Here is a 20,652-nt window from a genome sequence, read left to right as displayed (position 1 = left end):
GATTGCCATCAAACAAGTCATTTAGAGGACTTAAGAATTCTGATGTCACACACCCTGTATTAATCTCAGGGGCAAAATTCACACTGCACCCCAGTTTCTAACTTGTTCACCTGCTAACTTTCTCAACCCAGGTTCATATCTTCTATTGATTAGAAATTTCATGAATTTTTATCTTTTTGCTGACACCCACATGTGGGGTCTCTCTCTTCAAGACCAAATGAGCTTATTGGAGTGGCCTAACACCAACACACACACACACACACACACACACACACACACACCCAAAAAAAAGAAAGGAAGGAAGGAAGGAAGGAAAGAAAAGGAGCTTTTATCCCCAGATTGATGCTGTGCCATGGTTGGCCGGTCTCTCCTCCCTTCAAGTACTTGCAGTTCTGTGGCATGTTATGCCTTGGACTGCTTCACTGACCTTGGCTTTCTGTCCTGTTCAAACTGAATAGGGCAGAGTTTTCCTTTTCTCTTCCAGCAAGCCTCAGGAGTGAGATCTGGTCACTGGCATTTATTATCTGACCTTTAGTCGTGTTTCCCCTTGAAATGGAACTAAGCAAGGAAGTGTCCTATTAACGTTCATGAAGCATTATATATCTTGCTGTAGTTTAATGAATCCTTTCATCCATCTTCCTAAATTATGGATGCATATCCACATGTGTTTGTTTTTTGTACATTATGAAATCTAAGAAGGCAGTTTAGCACAGTTCTTTTTGTGCTGTACCTAGTGAAATGCTCTACAGGATTAAGTTCTTACTACATGCATTTAATTAGATTGTGCATGGACCAATAGGTCCCCTGGGACTTCCAAAGCAGTTGATGTTTCTTTGGAAAATGATGCAGGCCAAAAGATTTAGGTCAGTCAAATTTCTATCTGTCTTTCCCAGGAGGATAATTGAATATGTCTTTTCACTGGGCTATATTAATGTCTTCTTTGGGTTTTTTTTTTTTCCCCTCTCAAATTCCATTGTCAGTTGGTCAAAGATTGTGCACTTTATATATACTTGTTGTCAAACTCCGTGGGCATTTGAAATAGCAATTTCTTTATGATTTTCACTGAAGTGATTCAAGAGTCCTGCCACCTCTGTCATTTCTAAGAATTAGTCTGGAACTCTTTTGCTTCAAAAGGGACATAAGTCACAGAGTTTAAGATTGAAAGGGATTTTGAGGATTTGCCCTGTCACCCCACCTGCCCCCAGTCATGGTTTTACCTAATCTAAACCCAGCACTCACAGTTTTCTCTAAAATAAAGCTAGCTCCCATTGTGTAGTTCCTTACATACTCCACATTGCCAATAAAGAGTTTTTCCAAATATAAACTAGTTGTAAAAACCTTTAAACCTTCAGTTTAAATTTTGAATTCTTTACCATGTCATTGAAGAGCCTTCATAGAAATCTACCCCAAATGACCTTCTCAGCCTTGTTTCTCACCTTTTGGTCCCATCTAATGTAGTATTTGCAGGATTCAGTTACTTCTCGGAATATGGCATGAATGTCCATGACTCTGTTTCTTGCTCATACTGCTTTTCAGCTTTCAGTTACTTATCTCCTCATTTTAAGTCAGCTCAAGTGGCAACACTTTTTAAATATTTTCCCCAAATCTATAAGGCAGAATTGTTCTATTCTTTCTGTTCCCTTAGCATTTTGTTCCTAGAGATGTTGCTATTTATACCACATTATCACCATAGTTAGTTGTATCCTCATCTGTCTTGCATTTTAAATTGTAAGCTATTTCATGCCGGAGGCAACACATTTTTTTTTTTTTTTTAAATTTGGTGCTGTAACCTGGGATCAAACTGGCATCACATTTTTTATCATCCCCCTAAGATCTACCAAAGTCTACAAGATAGTCAGTCATTCAATAAATGTCTTGAAAAAGTGTTAAATATTGATTCAATAGGATAAACACTTATAAAGTTACTGATGCTCTATTGAATGAATCTTTGTGACAATTCTCATATCTTTCTGGAATATGGTGGGTATAAAAGGATATTAGTGTTGCCCAGCTGGTGTGGCTTAGTGGTTGAGCAGTGACCCATGAGCCAGGAGAACATGGTTTGATTCCCAGTTAGGGCACATTCTTTGGTTGCCGGCTTGATCCCCAGAAGGGGGAGTGAAGGAGGCAGCTGATCAGTGATTCTCTCATTGATGTTTCTATCTCTCTTTTTCTCTCCCTCTTTTTGAAATCAATAAAAATAAAAACATTAGAGGAAGAACCAAAATGGCAGCATAGGCAAACACCTGAACTTGCTGCCTAACACAACAACTTTATTTTTTTAAATTTTTTTTTATTTTTTTATTATTTTTTAAAATATATTTTATTGATTTTTTTTTGCCCCCCCCTCCCGCCCATACATGCCCTCTCTCCTCAGAGTTTTATGTCCATTGGTTGTACTTATATGCATGTATACAAGTCCTTCGGTTGATCTATTATCTCCCCCAAATCTCCCTCCCCTCCCCGCTGTAATTTGACAGTCTGCTTGTTGCTTTACTGTCTCTATATCTATCTTTTGGTTCATCAGTTTATAATGTTCTTTATTATCCATAAATGAGTGAGGTCATGTGGTGTTTCTCTTTCATTGATTGGCTTATTTCACTCAGCATGATGTTCTCCAATTCCATCCAGGTTGCTTCAAATGATGAGAATTCCTTCTTTTTTTATGGCAGCATAGTATTCCATTTGTAGATGTACCATAGTTTTTTGATCCAATCATCTGCTGACGGGCACCTAAGCTGTTTCCAAATTCTGGCTATTGTAGATTGTGCTGCTATGAACATAGGGGTGCATATATCCTTTCTGATTGGTGTTCCTAGTTTCTTGGGATATATTCCTAGGAGTGGGATTACTGGGTCAAATGGGAGTTCCATTTTCAGTTTTTTGAGGAAACTCCATACTGTTCTCCACAGTGGTTGCACCAGTCTGCATTCCCACCAGCAGTGCACGAGGGTTCCTTTTTCTCCGCAACCTCGCCAACACTTGTTGTTTGTTGATTTGTTGATGTTGGCCGTTCTGACAGGTAACACAACAACTTTAAAACTACAACTAAAAGACAAAACATACATCATCCAGAACCACAGGAAGACTGGTTGAGTGAAAATTCTACAACTAGAAGGAAAGAAAAAAGCACGCTGAGACTCAGAGAAGGTGTGGAAGACAGGTATGGAGGCGAGGTGCGCATGCGGAGAAGGCTGGCAACTGAGTACGCGGCTGGCTTTTTTCAAGTGGGAGGGTGACACAAGCTCCCAACTGCTCTGAACTCCAGTTCTGGCAAGACCCTGTGGACCCAGACTCATATGGGGAGAAACTGGACTATCTGCTGGCAGGTGGAACTAGAGGGTGGCTTTCTCTCAGAGGTGCTTGCAGTAATTACAGCATGGGACACTGAGATCCAGGGCGGCCTCTTAGGGCAGGGTTGATGGGAAGCCATTGCTATTTGTTCCACCCTGAAACCCAGCCCACACCAGCTATGCACAGAGGCTTTTGCATATGAATGGTCTGGTCCTTTGAAATCTAAACTTACCTAACAAACTGAAGCTGAGTCATAGAGACCCAGAACATCCAAAAGAAGGCCCAAGGCCCCACAGCAGCTTGCATTGCTTCACAGCTGGGCCTCATCTGGGCAGCTACAAATCCCAAACAAAGAAGAGGAATCTGCAGATCTCTCTGTAACTCCTGCTAGTTGGCCTTAGTCAGAGGCTAAATTAGCACCTTCTTAGAAATCCAAAAGCCAGTGTACCCAGGGATCAGAGTAGGACCATCCAGATTACAACTCCTCAGATTCATAAGGGACAGATTCAGGGGGCAGACTCAGTGAGCACCAAAGCCCTACTGAAGCAAGTCTTGTCTCATAAGGGTGTCTCTAGCACAGAAGTTCTCCCATCGTAGACACAGCTGATCCTCACAGCCAATTGGCCTGGAGGTCATTTCCTCCCAGTGATTCCTGAAACAACCAAGCCTTAATTACAAGACTGTGCACACAGTCCACTGTGTGTGCACACAATGCACCAAAGCCCTCTATCAACTCATGGAAGCAGTCAAAATGTGGAGACAAAGAAACAGGTCACAAATGAAAGCAAACTACTGGATATAGAGTTCAAAACCACTGTTATAAGGTTTTTCAAGTATTTTCTAGAAAGGGTTCATAAATTTAGCAAGACCCTCGAGGATATGAAAAAGGACCAACTAGAAGTTAAGCATACACTGACTGAAATAAAAAATAATATACAGAGGTCCAACAACAGACTAGATGATCACAAGAATCAAGTCAAAGATTTGAAATACAAAGAAGCAAAAAACACCCAAACAGAAAAACAAAAAGAAAAAAGAATAAAAAAATATCAAGATAGTGTAAGGAGCTTCTGGACAATTTAAAGTGAACCAACATCCAAATTATTGAGGTGCCAGAAGAAGAGAGAGAGCAAGATACTGAAAACCTATTTGAAGAAATAATGTTAGAAAACTTCCCCCACCTAGTGAAAGAAATAGACTTACAAGTCCGGGAAGTGCAGAGAATCCCAAACAAAAGGAATCCAAAGAGGAGCACACCAAGACACATCATAATTAAAATTCCAAGAGCAAAAGACAAAGAATGTTAAAAGCAGCAAGAGAAAAACAGTTAATTACCAGAGTGCTGTGCTGGGGGCATGGACTTGAACAATCACTTGGTGCTGGAGCTTGCAAAAGCTGCTGGGGGTGGGGCAGGAACATCTGAGTCTCCAAACACCCCTGAGGCCAGCAGCCAGCCTCACTATGGGTGCCAGGCTGGGGGCAGGCAGGGACCCTGGGCCACATACAGTGGTGGCTGACAGGGTCCATACACCCCAGAGGCTAGCAGCCAGGTGTCCACCTCCTCCCTCCCATTGTGGACACCTGGCTGGGGGCATGGACCCAAATCACTGCTTGGTGCAGGAGCAATTGCAAGTGGCTGGGGGCAGGGCAGGAGCAATGGGAATGTTCCTGTCCCCAGCTGCTCGGCACCTGTACCCATAGGCTCTAAGTGGCCAGGAGGTTCTGGGACCCCTGCTGCTCAGGACCTAAGCACGGGCCTACATGGCCTGGGTCCAGAGGATGTTTCCCAGAACCGGGCCACTCAGCACCTGCATATACAAGTTAACCACTATTTTTGGGGGGTTAATTTGCATATTCACTCTGATTGGCTGTGGGCATAGCAAAGGTTTGGTCAATTTGCATGTTTCTCTATTATTAGACTGATAAGAACAGATACTACACTTGATTTTAGCCAAAAGGCTAAGAAGCGATTGCATGTTTCTCTATTATTAGATAGGATGTATATATATAAATATATGTTCATATATTTATAATTATTTGCATATTTGCTACCTTATATGTTGTATTATTTTAGAAAGTTTTTATATTATTTTCAAAATATTTGAAGATTTCTACATGTAAATAAATATTACTTGAGTCATGAGTTTTGTGACTGCATGGCATTCTATCAGCTGCACAACTCAACTTTTTTAGTTGATCCCTAATTGTTAGACATTCCAGTTGCTTTTAAGGATTTCCAATTATAAATATTATGAATGACACTGATGAAGTTCTGTGAAGGGGTGAAAAGATAGGGATATGTAAAGGAAAAAGTAAAATTTCTACAGAGAATAAAAATAATGACATGAAAGATGTAAAATATTCTGTGCTTTAGTGTATGTTTGCTGAAGGTGGGGTTGTGTGTATTAAGCAAGTCTTCATCTCAGAGGATGAAGAAACCAACATTTTTTTTTTCATTTCTCTTCAGGTAAATAGGAAAAGGTGAAGAAGGAGAAATCATTCACATCTCTTTATGTAGAGAGATTGGTGGATGTGAAACAATTTGCCAGCCATAAATGTTCAATGAAAATAAAAAGGGGTCCGGGGTAACAAAGTACTGACTGAGAACCCACTTGAGTTAGGAAACAGGTCTCCACTTCTCTTCAACTGGATGGATATACGAAAGGGATGATGAAACAGTTTCTAGTTAGGGAACACCAGCCAAGGGTCTTCAAACTATGGCCCGCGGGCCACATGCGGCCCGCAGAGGGGTCTGATCCGGCCCGCCAGGTTTTTTGGGCAGTGAGCGCAGCCGAGGTGTTACAGTAGGAATTAGTAGTTCATATAGTCTGGCCCTCCAGCTCAGAGGGACCGTGATCTGGCCCCCACTTTAAAAAGTTTGAGGACTCCTGACTGTAGACACTGTCAGTTTTCACACACTGCCAGAAACCAAGGAGCGAGGGTGTCCTAGGTCTTGGCCAAGGCATTACATAGGCATTTAATTCTGGTGGCGATTCAATATGGAATTATATACTGATACGAGGTGTCTAGTAAACTTCAAGAGGATTACTTTTAAATTATGTACAGTATTCTTGGAGATCCTGAGTTGTCATACCTTTCACAATTGAAATTATCATAAGATTATGATTAAGTCATATTTGCAGTAAAAAATTAGCTTATGGTTTTTGAAGTCCAAATGAAAATGGGAGAGGAGGGCATACTAGTGATGACTTTAAAAGTTATATGTTAATCATTTTGCTTTGATATAGAAAAAAATAGAGATATAAATCAAAAAGGCAATTGGTTTTCATATACCTCAAAGATCAGAACAAATGGGGGTAACAACCAGCATGACTTTTAGAGAAGTAAATCATTGTGAGTTAATCTAATTTTGTTCTCTGACACAATGACAGAACTTAAATATGAGGGGAAGCAAAAGAGTTCATATATCTTCACTATGCTGTTCACCTGAAACTATTGAAAATATTGACTGTAAACTACAACTTAAAAATAAAATTTAAAATAAGAGTTCATATATCTTCATTTCAGTAAGATTTAGTTTTTGTCTCACACAATGTTTTCATCAACCACTAAAGAAAATGTAATTTTGTGTGAAGGAGGGCATAGCTTGCTATTTGCCATTGAGTCAGTAACCTGCCAGGACAGACAGTGTAAAACACCAGAAGGATTTATTGGGTGCTTATACTGAATTATATTTGTATTCATATCCAGAATCTAAGAATACAAAACATGGAATCTATAGAGTAGGAAAGTTGCCAACTCTGTCGGAATTTACAAGAATTCAAAGTGAATATAGGAAGCAGGAGAAGTGACTGAAGTAAGTTGAAGATCAATGAGAACCATTGGTTAAAATGACACTTAAAAGAAAAAGGTAATATCTAGTGTAATGGAATGTAAATGGTATATGTAGTGCAAAAATATGGTAATATCTAGGCATTCTGACACCTTGTTGCTATAAATTAGAGAAGAGACCTGGTATAGCTGCTTGGATTATTCAGGGGGATCAATAATGTTTCCTGCCTTCGCTTACATTACTCATCATGGAATAATCAATTCTTTGTATGTTCTCAGTTTTAAGACTAGGGTTGATCTGTTTGTAGGTATTTTTAATCTTTAGGTTTTGCAAAGTACTTGGCTGTTGCTTTGTAAAAAAAAAAAAGAAAAAAAGAAAAGAAAAAAGAAATTGTGTTAATTCCTCCAAAAATAAATAATTGGTAAGGCTAATTCTATTTCCATATAAACAATTTTTTATTCCAATGTTAAATTATTGGATAATCTCTGAAAATATTGAAAAAGATAACTAAACTCAACATGTGTAACACAAGAATGCATAACACTCAATTTAAGACATGACAATATGAAGAACCAGGCCCAAATTAGGGCATAGGTAGGCACCAAATATTTTTTTATGTCACAACTGTTATTGGCTACAGTTACTGTGAAATAGAACCTGATTGTGAGATTGTTAAAATGTGAAACTGTGTGCATCTGTGCATCTGTAATAATAAAATATAATTTACAACGCCTTAATAGCCTCATGCTATTTAATCTAGTAATTTCTCTTCTGGGTATTTTATCTTAAGGCAGTGGCTTTCAACTGGTGTGCCACAAGAATTTTTAAAATGTGCAATAGCTGACCTCTCTTCCCTTAGGTTGTCAAATAAATAAAAACAATAGCCAACACAACAAAAGTCATCCGGTGTGAATGAATTAAAATATAAAAGTATATATAATATATAAAATATAGAAATAAGTATATTTCTGAATTTCTTCTTTGTTATCCTAGTTGTCCAACAACATTGGGCAATGATTATGATTTATTCTAATTTTTTTTTCTTGGTTTAAAAACCCTTCACTGATTTATGTTTGACAATTTTCCTGTGATCCCAAGATATCTCAATGAAATTAAAGCATCTATTTATTTCTACCTTTATTCTTTAATTTTAAATTTGGATATGGTTTCAAACATATAGTTTGCAATTATTGTAGTTGTAAATACATGAAACAGTGAATAAGGTGCATAGATCGTGCTTTTGAGTTTAAGTGCTCTTGTGCTTTTTTAAAATAATAAGGATATTGTCTTATATAACCACAATATAATTATGGAAAATAAGACATGCATTATTAATTAAGAATATTGTTATGTAACTCAAAGTGCATCTTGGATCACACATGCATTTGGTTGTCCTGTCTTTTAAACTTCCTTTAACCTGGAGCAGTTCCTCAGTTTTGGATGACTTTGAATTTGAAGAGGTCATGCCACATATTTTCAGACTTTCCTCATTCGGTTCAGGCCAGATAATATTCAGACATTCCTCAACTTGAGTTTGCCTGAAATTTCCTGATGATTAATTCAGATTATGCATTTTGGGCAGGTAACCATGGAAGTGATGATGTGTCATTCTCAGGAGTAGCATGCTTGAAGGCACATCGTGTATATTTGTCCTTTTGTTAATGATCTTGTCTTTGGTCATTTAGTGAAGGTGATCTATTCCAAGTTTCTCCATTGAGTGTTTCTACTTTTCTTTTTTTAATTAGTAAGTGATATGTGGAAAGACACTTTCCGACTATGGAAATACCTTGTTGATCATGCTTTAACTCACAAGTGCTGATTCACAGGTGTTTGTTTCACCCAATCAGGTTAACTATGTTTGCCTAATGATGGTGTACTGACTCTTACCAGCACATCTATATTATAAGTGGCATGTTATGCAAAAGAAGAATTTTCCTATCCTTATACTCTTTTTCATTTATATTTTATTGTCTGTAATGGATTTTAATTCTTTATGGTTATTAATTATTTTGATTTCCCAATTGTCCAAGATTTCACTGCTGAGAGCTTTTGAAGTTACAGCCTTTGTCCTTTGTTCCCATCATTTTTAAATGCCAGAGAAAAGGTTGCTACCTTGAATTCCATATTTTTATGTCTCCTTTCCCATGTCTGTTATTCCAGGATAGTTTTTCAGTATTTTAATAGTTACAGTGGACTTTCTGAGAGTAAGTTTTGTGTTGGTATTAGAACATTTGTTTTCCTCTTTTCTGCTCCTCATAGGTTTTCTGGACCCCTTAGATCTCTGCAATACATATAGGGGAGCTCGAAAGATATCTCTGTTGGAAATTGTTGTTTAATTTTCTGTTTATAAGCAATTTAACATTTTTATTATTCCCCAATTTCCAGTTATGTTAAAGATCTAGGATTTGTGTGAGGTATTTTGTTTGTTTATTTTGATTTGTTGACTGTATATATTTTGCTCAATTTGTGAAATGTTTCAGATTTAGGTAACTGCTATTAATGCTACCCAGAACTCTAGCTCCATATTTTTAAAGCATTCTACAAAACATATTGTTATTTCAACTTATTAAAAACATGCCACAATGTAATCAGAAAGTGTGGATTGAATAGCCTTACCTTTTGTGGTCAGTGTTAATCCAGTTTATTTAGTTAAATTGAATTGTTTTTTTTCTCTATTGTTTTTTACCAAATGGCATATTTGCCAATCCAGGAAGTCTCTGAAAGATGTGTGCTTGGTAAAATCATTACTGGAGATAATTTCCTTGATTTGTACCAATCAATTGTGTTTGTAAATTTCTCCATTAGCTTTAAAAATGATCAAATGTGTATTTAGATAAATGGATATTCAAACCCATGAAATTAAAAAAAAAGTATATAGAATAAAATAAGGTAACTAACTAATCAATAACGCCTGAGTATAAAAACCAGTGAAATGTAGTTTTAAGCAGTTGCTTCAACTAATGAAATAAGCTTTTGAACCTAATTGAGGATAGTCCTTCCTCCAGTTTCATAATAAAGAGATCCGATTGTAGTTGGTATGCAGGGATCAGGAACAAAACACCAATGTTTGAAAATGGAAGAGTGGAGGACAGCTTTGCAAAAGTAGGACATAGCTGAGGGCAGAAAGTATGTTTCATCCAAGAGAGACAACCATTTCTATGTTCTCTGGAGGCTCAGCCTAACAAAAATCTTTGCTCTTTCAAAAAGCTAAAAATGAGGATTCTTATGAAAAATATTCCACTTTTGAATATTTTAAAAATACTTTTGAATCCATGATGTGGAATAAACAAACCATGTCAATAAGCCAGATTTGGTTGTTACACTCCACTTTGCAACTTCTACTCTGAATGCAATGGAGGGACTAATAGGTGTTGCAGTGAGAAGTAATTGGGTCAGAAAAACTGATTCTGAGCCTAGGATCACCTCTTAACAGTTGTGTCAAATTGGGGAGTCACCTAATTAGTGTTAGCTTTAGTTCTCTTGCCTATAAGAATGAATATGCTGAAGTGTAAAGAAACATACATTTCTGCCAATAGTTGCTTTGTAAGTCTATTGAAATTATATATGAACTAGAGAGGCCTAGTGCATGAAATTCATGCACTGGAAGGGAGGTCCCTCAGCCCGGCCTGCCCCCTCTCACAGTACAGGAGCCCTCAGGGGTGGGAGGCGATCCAGTGATCAGGGGAAAGCAATGTCCCCATCACACCTCTGCTGCTGCCACTCCCAGCAGAACAAGTCTCGGCCGACCCTGGTTACCTGAGCATCTGATGGCCCTGGGTGGCTGGGCAGTTGCCATCTGATGCTTGCTTGTGCCTTGGGCTGGCCTTGGGTGGCTAGAGAGCTGAGGTCCTGGGGCACTCTGGAACAGGTGCCCCAGCGGGGCTGAGGAGACTGGGTGCCGCCATATAGTGGTTGTGGGCACTGCCATCTTTTAATGGCAGCAATTAGCATATTCCCTCCTTATTGGCTGTGGATGCGGCCATCTTTGTGAGGGCATGACAGTCAGCATATTCCCTCTCTATTAGATAGATGAATTTGCTTCTTTATTAAGCTTTAATTTAATCTGGGACCCTTCGAGGGATATCTGACTGCCCATATAGGTCTGATCCAGGTAGATTCAGGAATAAACGGGCAATCAGACATCCCTCTCACAATCCAGGACTGCTGGCTCCCAACTGCTCGCCTGCCTGCCTTCTTGATGCCCCTAACCACTTCTGCCTGCCAGCCTGATCACCCCTAACCACTCACCTGCCAGCCTGATTGATGCCTAACTGTCCTCCCCTATAGGCCTGGTTACCCCCAACTGCTCTCCCCTGCAGGTCTGGGTCCCCCCCCAACTGCCCTTCACTGCAGGCCTGGTTGTCCCCAACTTCCCTCCTCTGCCACCCTGGTCACCCCTAAATGCCCTCCCCTGCAAGCTTGATTGCCCTCAACTGCCCTCCCTTGCAGGCCTGGTCCCTCCCAAATGCCCTCCCCTGCTGGCCTGATTACCCACAACTGTCCTGCATTGCAGACCAGGTCCCTTCCAACTGTCCTCCCCTGCTGGCCATCTTGTGGTAGCCATCTTGTGTCCACATGGGGTCAGTCATCTTTGACCACAAAGGGGCAGCCATCTTGTGTGTTGGAGTAATGGTCAATTTGCATATTATTATTTTATTAGGAGGATTAGATAGGATAGAGGCCTGGTGCACGGGTGGGGACCAGCTGATTTTCCCTGAAGGGTTTCCCAGATCAGGGTAGGGATTCCCTTGGGACATGGGGGCTGCCTGGATAAGGGGCCTGGGGTGGTTTGCAGCCTGGCCACATCCCCTGGCCACCCAAGCAGAGGCCCTGGTATCTGGGATTTATCTTCTATAATTGAAACTCTGTTGCCTTGAGTAGAGTTCTGGGTCAGCCAGGGTGTGCGGAAAGCTTGGCATCCTCCATTGCTGGGAAAACCCAAGCCTCCCTCCTGCTCTCTGTTGCCATAGCAATCTTGGTTGGGTTAATTTGCATATTTGCTCCTGATTGGCTGGTAGGTGTGGATTGTGTGTGTAGCAGAGCTATATTCAATTTGCATATTACTCTTTTATTAGAAAGGATAGAGAGAGGAAGGGAATGGGAAAGAGAAATAGAAACATAGATGAGAATCATATATTGACTGTCTCCTGCATGCCCCTTACTGGGATTGAGCCCACAACCCAAAGCATGTTCCCTGTCCAGGAATTGTACCAGGGACCTCTTGGTGTATGGACTGATGATCTCTAACTCACTAGCTGGGCTCTAATTTATCTTTGACATTTAAATATAAATTTGTTAATTATGTCTATAATTTACTCTTATTTGAGAGTCTTTGTGTGAACCAATAATAAAATCATTCATTCTTATGCCTTTGCCATCCTGTTGTGTTTTTTTTTTGGTTTGTGTTTTTTTTGCATACTCCAGGAAGATATCCAATTCAGCGTCTAGTCTGTTTGGTGAACTGGTTACACCTAGTTTTGGTGAACACAAAAGCACACCATCTGTAGTAATAAACTGGTATTTCTATTTAGTACTATGAAGCAGATCTCTCTGGCCAGAAATTCTGTTGATTTCTGAGAACTAATGTTACTATAACGGTGCTTGCTGCTCAGGAGAATTTTATTTGTATTGTCCATAGTGTGTGTGATCTATCCGAAAAAAACACATTGTACCTTAAAGGATTATTTTAAATATTATTAGGTTATATGTTATTTTGTTTCTTTTGAACAATTCTTTTATAAAACAGTATACCCCAAAACATAAAATCCTATTTATGGTGAAATATAATGAACTTTGAAGTAAATGTACTCTTCCCAACATTTGTTTTGTTTAAAAATAAACAAAACAAATTAATTAATAAAATTTTATTAAGTAACTTTCTCCTTATAATTACATTGACTTTCTTAAAAAAAAAAAAGAAAGAAAATGAATGTTTGTGTATTTTTGTGAGGCATGCAAGTGGCATTCTTACATTTTTCTCAGTGTGTGGTCTTCAATTAAAATTGACATGCAATTACAAAGTGAATTGGTGCAATTCTCTGGGTAAATCAAGCAAACCTCTCCATCAGAGATCATAATACATTAGACAAAGATGCATTTTAAAACCTGAATTGTTTGAATGACCACCTCAGATCTCCAATTTCATTTACCTACAGACATCTCATGATTTTGAATTGCTTTATGTTGTTTTGCGGGCATTGTGCTTCTTGTATATGATTCTGTGTGTAGACTCTTGACTCTTATCTAAGAGTGCCCTCCTTGACGGATGTTTAGAACAGTTGGAAATATTTTTATTCATCAGCCCATTATATTTTGTAAGAGGTACAGTCTATAGTTCACAAAATTTTATTCCAGTATGTTAAGCATGTAGTGTCTCAGTGTGTGTTGGTCTGGATTTGTATTTCTGTGTCCTTGGCAAGTTGCTTACTCTTTTGTTTTTCTTTTCACAGATGCATTTTGTAGGAGTATTTTGAGGATGACTGTTTGCAAATCATTTTGAAATTGCCAAGCGCCACATACAGTAAGTAATATGTATTTCTATTTTTTCCCTCAATTGCAGTCATACTGAATGAATTTGGCAGACTGTCATAAAAGAACACATTTCTATTTACAGTTCTTGATACTTGTGAATATTGAGAAAAACTATATAAAAGATAAAAACAAGTTGTTGGCTAGTTGGAATTAAGTTGTATAACTTTAAGATTTCTATTTTTTAAATAAGAAAACTGAGACTTAAGAAGTTTTAATGCCTTGCTAAATATCTATTTAAAGTGTTGAATCTGGCCATTGGATATAAGACTTTTAAAAAAAAAAATATGCCTTCAGCAGTAGCAGAAAAAGTAAAATAACTTTTATTTAAGAGCCTGGATGTTTTTAAGAGTACAGACATGTCCTGATTATTTTTTTGAGTTTTTATATTGCTTAAGCATTATCCTGAAAATGTTGCAGGCTTTTTTTTCTTTTTTTTTCTTTTCTGCTTATCATGTCATTGCTTTCATTTCAAATTATGCTTTCCAATCCTTACTTGAACTGCTTTGAACTAGTAGGAAATAAGTGAAATGTAACTTCTTTAAAGAAAGAGTATATAGTTCACCTAAATTATTCTTTTTTTTTCTTAAATAAATTTTTATTGTTCATATTATTACAGTTGTTCTCCCCCCCCCTTCCCACCCCTCCCCTTCCCTTTCCCCACTCCCCATTGTCCTCATCCATAGGTGCACAGTTTATGTTCAGTCTCTTCCCACATCCCCCTCTCCCCTTTTCCCCAAGAATCATCAGTTCACTCCCCTTCCATACCTCTGATTCTATTATATTCAACAGTTAATATTGTTCCTTAGATTTTTTTTTTAATTTCCTTGGTTTTTAGATTCACTTATTGATAGTTACGTATTTGTTGTTCATAATTTTTATCTTTATTTACTTTCTCTTCTAAAAGAACCCCCTTCAGCAATTCATATAATTCTGGTTTGGTGGTGATGAACTCCTTTAGCTTTTTTTTTATTAGTGAAGCTCTTTATCTGGCCTTCTATTCTGAGTGATAGCTTTGCTGGGTAGATTATCTTTGGCTGTAGGTTCTTACTATTCATCACCTTGAATATTTCTTGCCATTCCTGTCTGGCCTGCATTTTCTGTTGAGAAATCAGCTGACAGTCGTATAGGTGCTCCTTTATAGGTAACTACCTTCTTTGCTCTTGCTGCTTTTAATATTCTCTCTTTGTCTTTTGCTCTTGGAATCTTAATTATGATTTGTCTTGGTGTGGTCCTCTTTGGATTCCTTTTATTTGGAGTTCTGTGTGCTTCCTGGACTTATAAGTCCAATTCTTTCACCAGGTGGGGGAAGTTTTCTGTCACTATTTCTTTCAGTATGTTTTCTATATCTTGCTCTCTCTCATCTTCTGGGACCCCCATAATTCTGATGTTGGATCGTTTGAAGTTGTCCCAGAGGTTTCTTACATCATCTTCAATTTTCTGGATTCTCTTGCCTTCTAGCTTCTGCAGAGGAGTGTCTTCTGGCTCTTTATGTTCCAAATCTTTGACTTGATTCTTGCGATCTTCTATTCTGTTTTTAGGATTCTGTATAATATTTTTTATTTTAGACAATGTATTCTTTATTTCTTGTTGATCCCTTTTCACATCCTCATAGGTCTCATTTATTTTATCTGCCTTTTCTAGGAAACTCTTGAAAAACCTTATAAGTGTGGTTTTGAACTCTATATCCAGTCGCTTTTTGTCCTCCATTTCTTTCGTTTGTAATCTATTTGGGTTAGGCATTTTTGCAGGCAGCTTTCCTGATGGAGCGGGGTTTCAGGGTGGAGCCTACAGCTTTGGCTTCAGTCAGCCCTGACCTATGCAACTCCTGAGACTCAGGGTCCTTCAGTACTCATTGCGAGCGACTCTGAGAGAAAGGTGCCCACGATCGCCTGCTACCAAACAGTCTATGCTCTCCCCCAATGAGCCCGGTATTGAGGTTCAGTTCAGTTGGAAGTGGAGTTGGAGGTGGCGTTCAGAGCAGTCCGGAGCCCCGGTCTCCTTCCCGCCAGGTCAATCCCCCAGCACAGCCAACCATCCCTTCTCTGCGCGCAATGTGCGCGACGACTCCGAGACCTTTCGCAGCTCCTGGGGTTCCGCCTTACAGCCCAGCTCCCCTTGAGCCTGGGTCCCCGGGGTCTGGCCTAGAACTGGGGTTCAGAGCAGCCTGACCTGGGTCCCAACACAGTCGGAACTTTTATCTCCTTCCCGCTAGGGAACGCCAGCCAGGTACTCAGCCTCCCTCCCCTCCGGCTCTGTCCTCTCCGCGCGCCGCGTGTTTCGGTACCTTAGGCTCTTACAGCTCCTCCGCTCTTCCTTCTGGTTATCTCCTTGCTTCTTGTTGTAGAATTTCCAGTCAGTTGACTTTCCTGTAGTTCTGGGTAATGTCCATTTTATATTTTAGTTGTATTTATTGAAATTGTTGCGTGCGGCTGCGGCTAGGTGCCTACCCGAGCAGCCATCTTGGATTCTCTCTAAATTATTCTTTTACTAGAGGCCCGGTGCATGATATTTGTGTACTTGGGGTGTAGGGGGAGTGGGGAGGCAGTCCCTCAACCAGGATTGCAAGGGGTGCAGGGAGGGATGTGGGAAGTTGGCTAGCTAGGGAGGGACCCATCTCACTCAGTCCCTATTGGCTGTACCCCAGCAACAAGCTAACCTATTGGTTGGAGTGTCTGCCCCCTGGTGATCAGTGCACATCATAGCAACTATTCACCATTTGACTGTCTGCTCCCTGGTGGCCAGTGCATGTCATAGCTAGTGGTTGAGCAGCCTTAGAATATCATTAGTATATTACTCTTTGATTGGTTGAACAGATGACCAGACACTTAGCATGTTAGGCTTTTATTATATAGGGTAAAAAGTATTTAAAATTAGAATTGTTCAAGAGTCTTCTTTCATTCAGTAAATCCAATCCTAACTGCCTTGAAAAATGTTGTTTGAGTAAAGAAAATTTAAAAAATAGAAAAGCTTCTTCCCCAAGGTTTGGGACTGTATTCTATGCTTTTATTACTCTTACTCTTCAGAATTTGAAGGGACTGACCACACTCTTTTCTTACAGTCCATCAGCCATTTTATGCAATACAGAGAAGTTTGGAATGTGGAGTTCACCTCGACGAATTCCTTCTCGTCCCTATTTTCCATCCTCAGGTGTATCAGCCTTCGGGGACATCCTAGACAGCACCTTGTCCACACTGCTGCTTTTTCCTTTCAAGTCGGTGGTGATCTTCATTTTCCTCCAGTTCTGTCATCCGCTGATCCCAGTCTTTCTACACACTACTGCTTGAAACAAACGATCAGCAACATCTTACCTGAGGGATATTTTCACACTTGCTGTAAAATACTTTTGCTCTAAAAATGAAGGGGTCAAGTCTTTTGCATGCTCACACTAACTGCTCTTTATTTTAAGACGGAAAGACTTCCAGAATGCTTTTACTTTCCATTTCAAGATTTGGTCCCTGAAAGACAAAGCTGGTGGTTACATTTAGTAATTCTATTTCATTTAATTCAATAAATACTTATTGCATGCTCCTATAATAAGAGAGGCACCTTCCTAATAAGTATGAGAACAATTGGAAGGCAACAAAAATGACGCTCAAGAAAATTCTATCTTCAATTTGAGGAAATAAATATGCCCAGGCATAAATAAGGTGAATGATGTATTAGATTATGGTATTATGTGAGTAGTCTAATATAGTCAAATTAATAAAGCTATTACAAATAATTTGAAAAGGTTTACTATAGGTGAAAAATAAAGCATTAGAGGAGATTTAAGAAAGGATATGTAATTCTCAACCCCATTGGTTCAAGATTTCATCATGGACGTTGCATTTGCACTAGATCTTGATGCAGGTGGAAGTGTGAACAGAGAAGTCTAGGAAATGGCATCCCCATGTTCAGAGGTAAAGAGCCATACTTTACATTCTACGAAGGGTAAATTATTTAGCTTGTCAACAAAACAAGTTTCTTGTGTTGGACTAAAACCAGGTAACGCTGGAAAATAAGACTGGAGCTAGGTTGTATAAAATACTGATAATCAGAACATGCAATTGGAATTTAAGTTTAATTGGCAATTAAAAAAACAGTAATTTGCAAAGGCTAATTGTGTGAACAAGAAGTTTCTTCTTTGACTACTAGACAGGAATTATCTTCATGATGGATTCCAGTTGGAAGACTTGTAGACAAGAAAAAAAATAATTTTAAGAAAAATGAGCAATATAGGAATGAATGGATGAGGTAAGACATGAGGTCATAGCAGTGGGAATGGAGAGGAAGCAATAGATGCAGGTGAAACTTAGAACAAAAAAAAACAGGTCTAGGAATACTAATAATAATAACACTTGAGTGGCATTTACTATGTACTAGGTTTTATTTTAAATCATTTTACTAGTATTTAATTTAACTTTCAAACAATTCTGAGAGGTAGATGCTAATGTTACCTACATTTGCACAAGGGTAAATTGAGGCAACCTTTAGCTAAGTAGATTGTCCTAGGTCAGTTAACTAGGAAATGGTAGGGCTGATACTTCAGTCCTGCCAGCCAAGCTCCATATGGCTACAGTTAACCACCGTACACCATTTTTCTAAAAAATAAATAACAGATTTCCAGCTTGATTGAACCAGAAAATTATCTTACCAATAGTCAGAGAAGCAGGTCCTCTTTTCTTCCTCCCCCCGACCCCTCAAGTGTATCCCTCTTTAAGTTAAGTCTTTGGGTAGGGAAAAAAAATTTGACCTTTAGGAAGAAATATTCCTTATGGTTCGTGATGAATGGCTTGTATACCTTCACTTCAATGTTTGGCAACAGGAGCAGAGAAATTTATGATATTGCTCAATTGTAAATTAGACTACTGAATATGTCACCTTAATATGATTTGTCTTCCTTCCTCTGTAGAGTTTAAAATGAAGGAAGTTTAGAGTGCTAAAGTACAGATTTACTATCTTGGGTCCATGAAAGACCAATTGTTTTAGACTTAGTTTACCTATCACACTAAAACAATAATGTTGACAAGGGGGGAAAAACCAGCACCCAGCAAAAAGAATATTTGTCTTTTTCTGCACTGGAGAAAGCAGCATAATGTGCAGCTCAAGAGTGTGGGCTCCAACACTATACGAAGGCATGGTCTAGATCCCAGATGAGGCCTCGTTAGCTGTGTGACTTTGTGTGAATTATGTAAGCTCTCTGTGCCTCAGTCTCTTACCTTTGAAACATTATAATAGTAGTACTAAGTTTCCTGAACATTGTAAAGGTTAAATGAGATAAAGCACTTAAAGTGGCTTCTGAAACACAGTACATTCTCAATAGATGTTAGTTATGTTCATTGTACTTTATCTCATCTAGCATAATATTTAATTACAGAATTTGTGCATTTTAAGCCTTTTCATTGTGAATTTTTATGTATTCAAGGCACAAAACAATGATTTTTACAAGCAAAGAAGTCAAGGAATAGAACACTTGGTGCATTCCAGAAAACCTGCTTTTTTCTGCCTCCCAAACATTACTCCTTTTCCATCAGTTCCTTGACAGATAACACTTTCGTGACTTTTCTAGTAAGCATTTCCTTACTTTTTATTAGTTTGAGCATTTTATTATGCATCCCTAAATACAAAACTTATGTTAGCTTTATTTCTGAACTTATGTACATAATAATCATATAATGTGCTTTCCTTTGTGTCTGGTTTTCTCCTCTGAACATGTATTCTAAGTTTCATTAATGTGTTTGTGCAGTTTATTAATTTTAATTGCTATGTAGTATTCCATTATATAAAACTAGGGGCTTGGCACACAAAATCATACATGGGACCATCCCTAGGCCTGGCCTGTGATCAGGTCCATCTTCCCCAGCTGCCGGCAGCCAGCCCCTCTCCCCACCACCACTCACCCTTGGTTCCCTGTTTGCCATTGGACTACTGGAGCCTTCAGGCTGTGGGGAGGGACTGAGAGGATGGCCCGTAGGCCCAGATCAGACAAATGGGCCCTGCGAGCTGGGGCAGCTCCTACGTTGAGCATCTGTCTCCTGGTGGTCAGTATGCATCATAGCTACCGGTCATAATGCTGTTTGGTCGATTTGCATATTACCCTTTTATTGTATACTGAGGATACTATGGAGTTTTATTCATTGTATTGTTGAAGGACCCTTAGGCTGTTTCTGATTTTGGGCAATTATAACTAATGCTGCTACAAACATTTTTTTTAAATGTTTCTTGCTGCTCATGTATTTGCATTTCTGTTAGATATATATTTAACAATGAAATGGCTCAGTTGTATTCTATATAACTCTTCAATTTTAGTAGGTAATGCCAGTTTTCCTAAGTAGTTATATCAACTCCAATTAGTAGTGTATGAGAGTTCCCATTGTTTCATCCTTACCAGTACCTGGAATAATCAGTCCTTTTAATGTTAGTCATTCTCATGAAAGAATAGTTTACATTTTGCTCATGAATTAATGTGGTTTAATTGCCATATGGGTATTATTGTCTGTAAGTGTCCTGTTTGTCTTGCCTGTTTTTCTATTGTGTTGATTTTTAAATTGTTAATATGCAGATGTTAGTTATATTTGGATTAAGAACCCCTTTCAATTAAATGTTGCAAATACCTTTTACCCCCTGTGACTTGCTTCTTCAGTTTCTTAATGGAGTTTCCGATGAGGAAGACTTTCTAATTTTAATTTTAATTATTTCTCTGCCACTTTACATTTAGTTAATTCCACTTACAATTGATTTATGTGAATAGTTTGAGGTAGAAGTCAAGTTCTATTTTCCTTGCTAATGGCTATCCAGTTGTTACAGAATTGTACTGAAAACTTTCTGTAATCTGCTGTTCTTAAATGCCATTTTTATAATAAACCAAATGTCAATATATGTCTACATTTTGGGGATCAACTACTCTTTTTAATTCATCTATCAGTCTATTCTTACTACTTGTAACACATTTTAATTATGGTTGCTTTTTTATTATTCGTGATATCTATGAAAACAAGTTCTACCACCATGTTTTTATTTAATGTACTTTACCTTATTTTATATGAATTTTAGAA

General features: G+C 38.6%; 1 protein-coding gene and 1 pseudogene across 3 annotated transcripts in view; one reads left to right on the top strand and one right to left on the bottom strand.

Moving 5' to 3' along the window:
* The window catches only part of GALNT13 (polypeptide N-acetylgalactosaminyltransferase 13), a 446,823-nt gene that overhangs the window by 18,260 nt on the left and 407,911 nt on the right, over window positions 1-20,652 (top strand). For all 3 annotated transcript variants that reach the window (XM_045575393.1, XM_045575392.1, XM_036421744.2), the window contains exon 2: window positions 13,537-13,607. The gene's annotated coding sequence lies outside the window, so the exon portion shown is untranslated. The remainder of the gene's footprint in view (window positions 1-13,536; window positions 13,608-20,652) is intronic.
* On the bottom strand, window positions 5,176-5,265 carry LOC118710070 (annotated as a pseudogene).

The sequence above is a fragment of the Pipistrellus kuhlii genome, unplaced genomic scaffold, assembly GCF_014108245.1.
Source record: "Pipistrellus kuhlii isolate mPipKuh1 unplaced genomic scaffold, mPipKuh1.p scaffold_m20_p_7, whole genome shotgun sequence".
Lineage (NCBI taxonomy): Eukaryota > Metazoa > Chordata > Mammalia > Chiroptera > Vespertilionidae > Pipistrellus > Pipistrellus kuhlii.
This window is presented reverse-complemented; position numbering and strand designations above follow the sequence as displayed.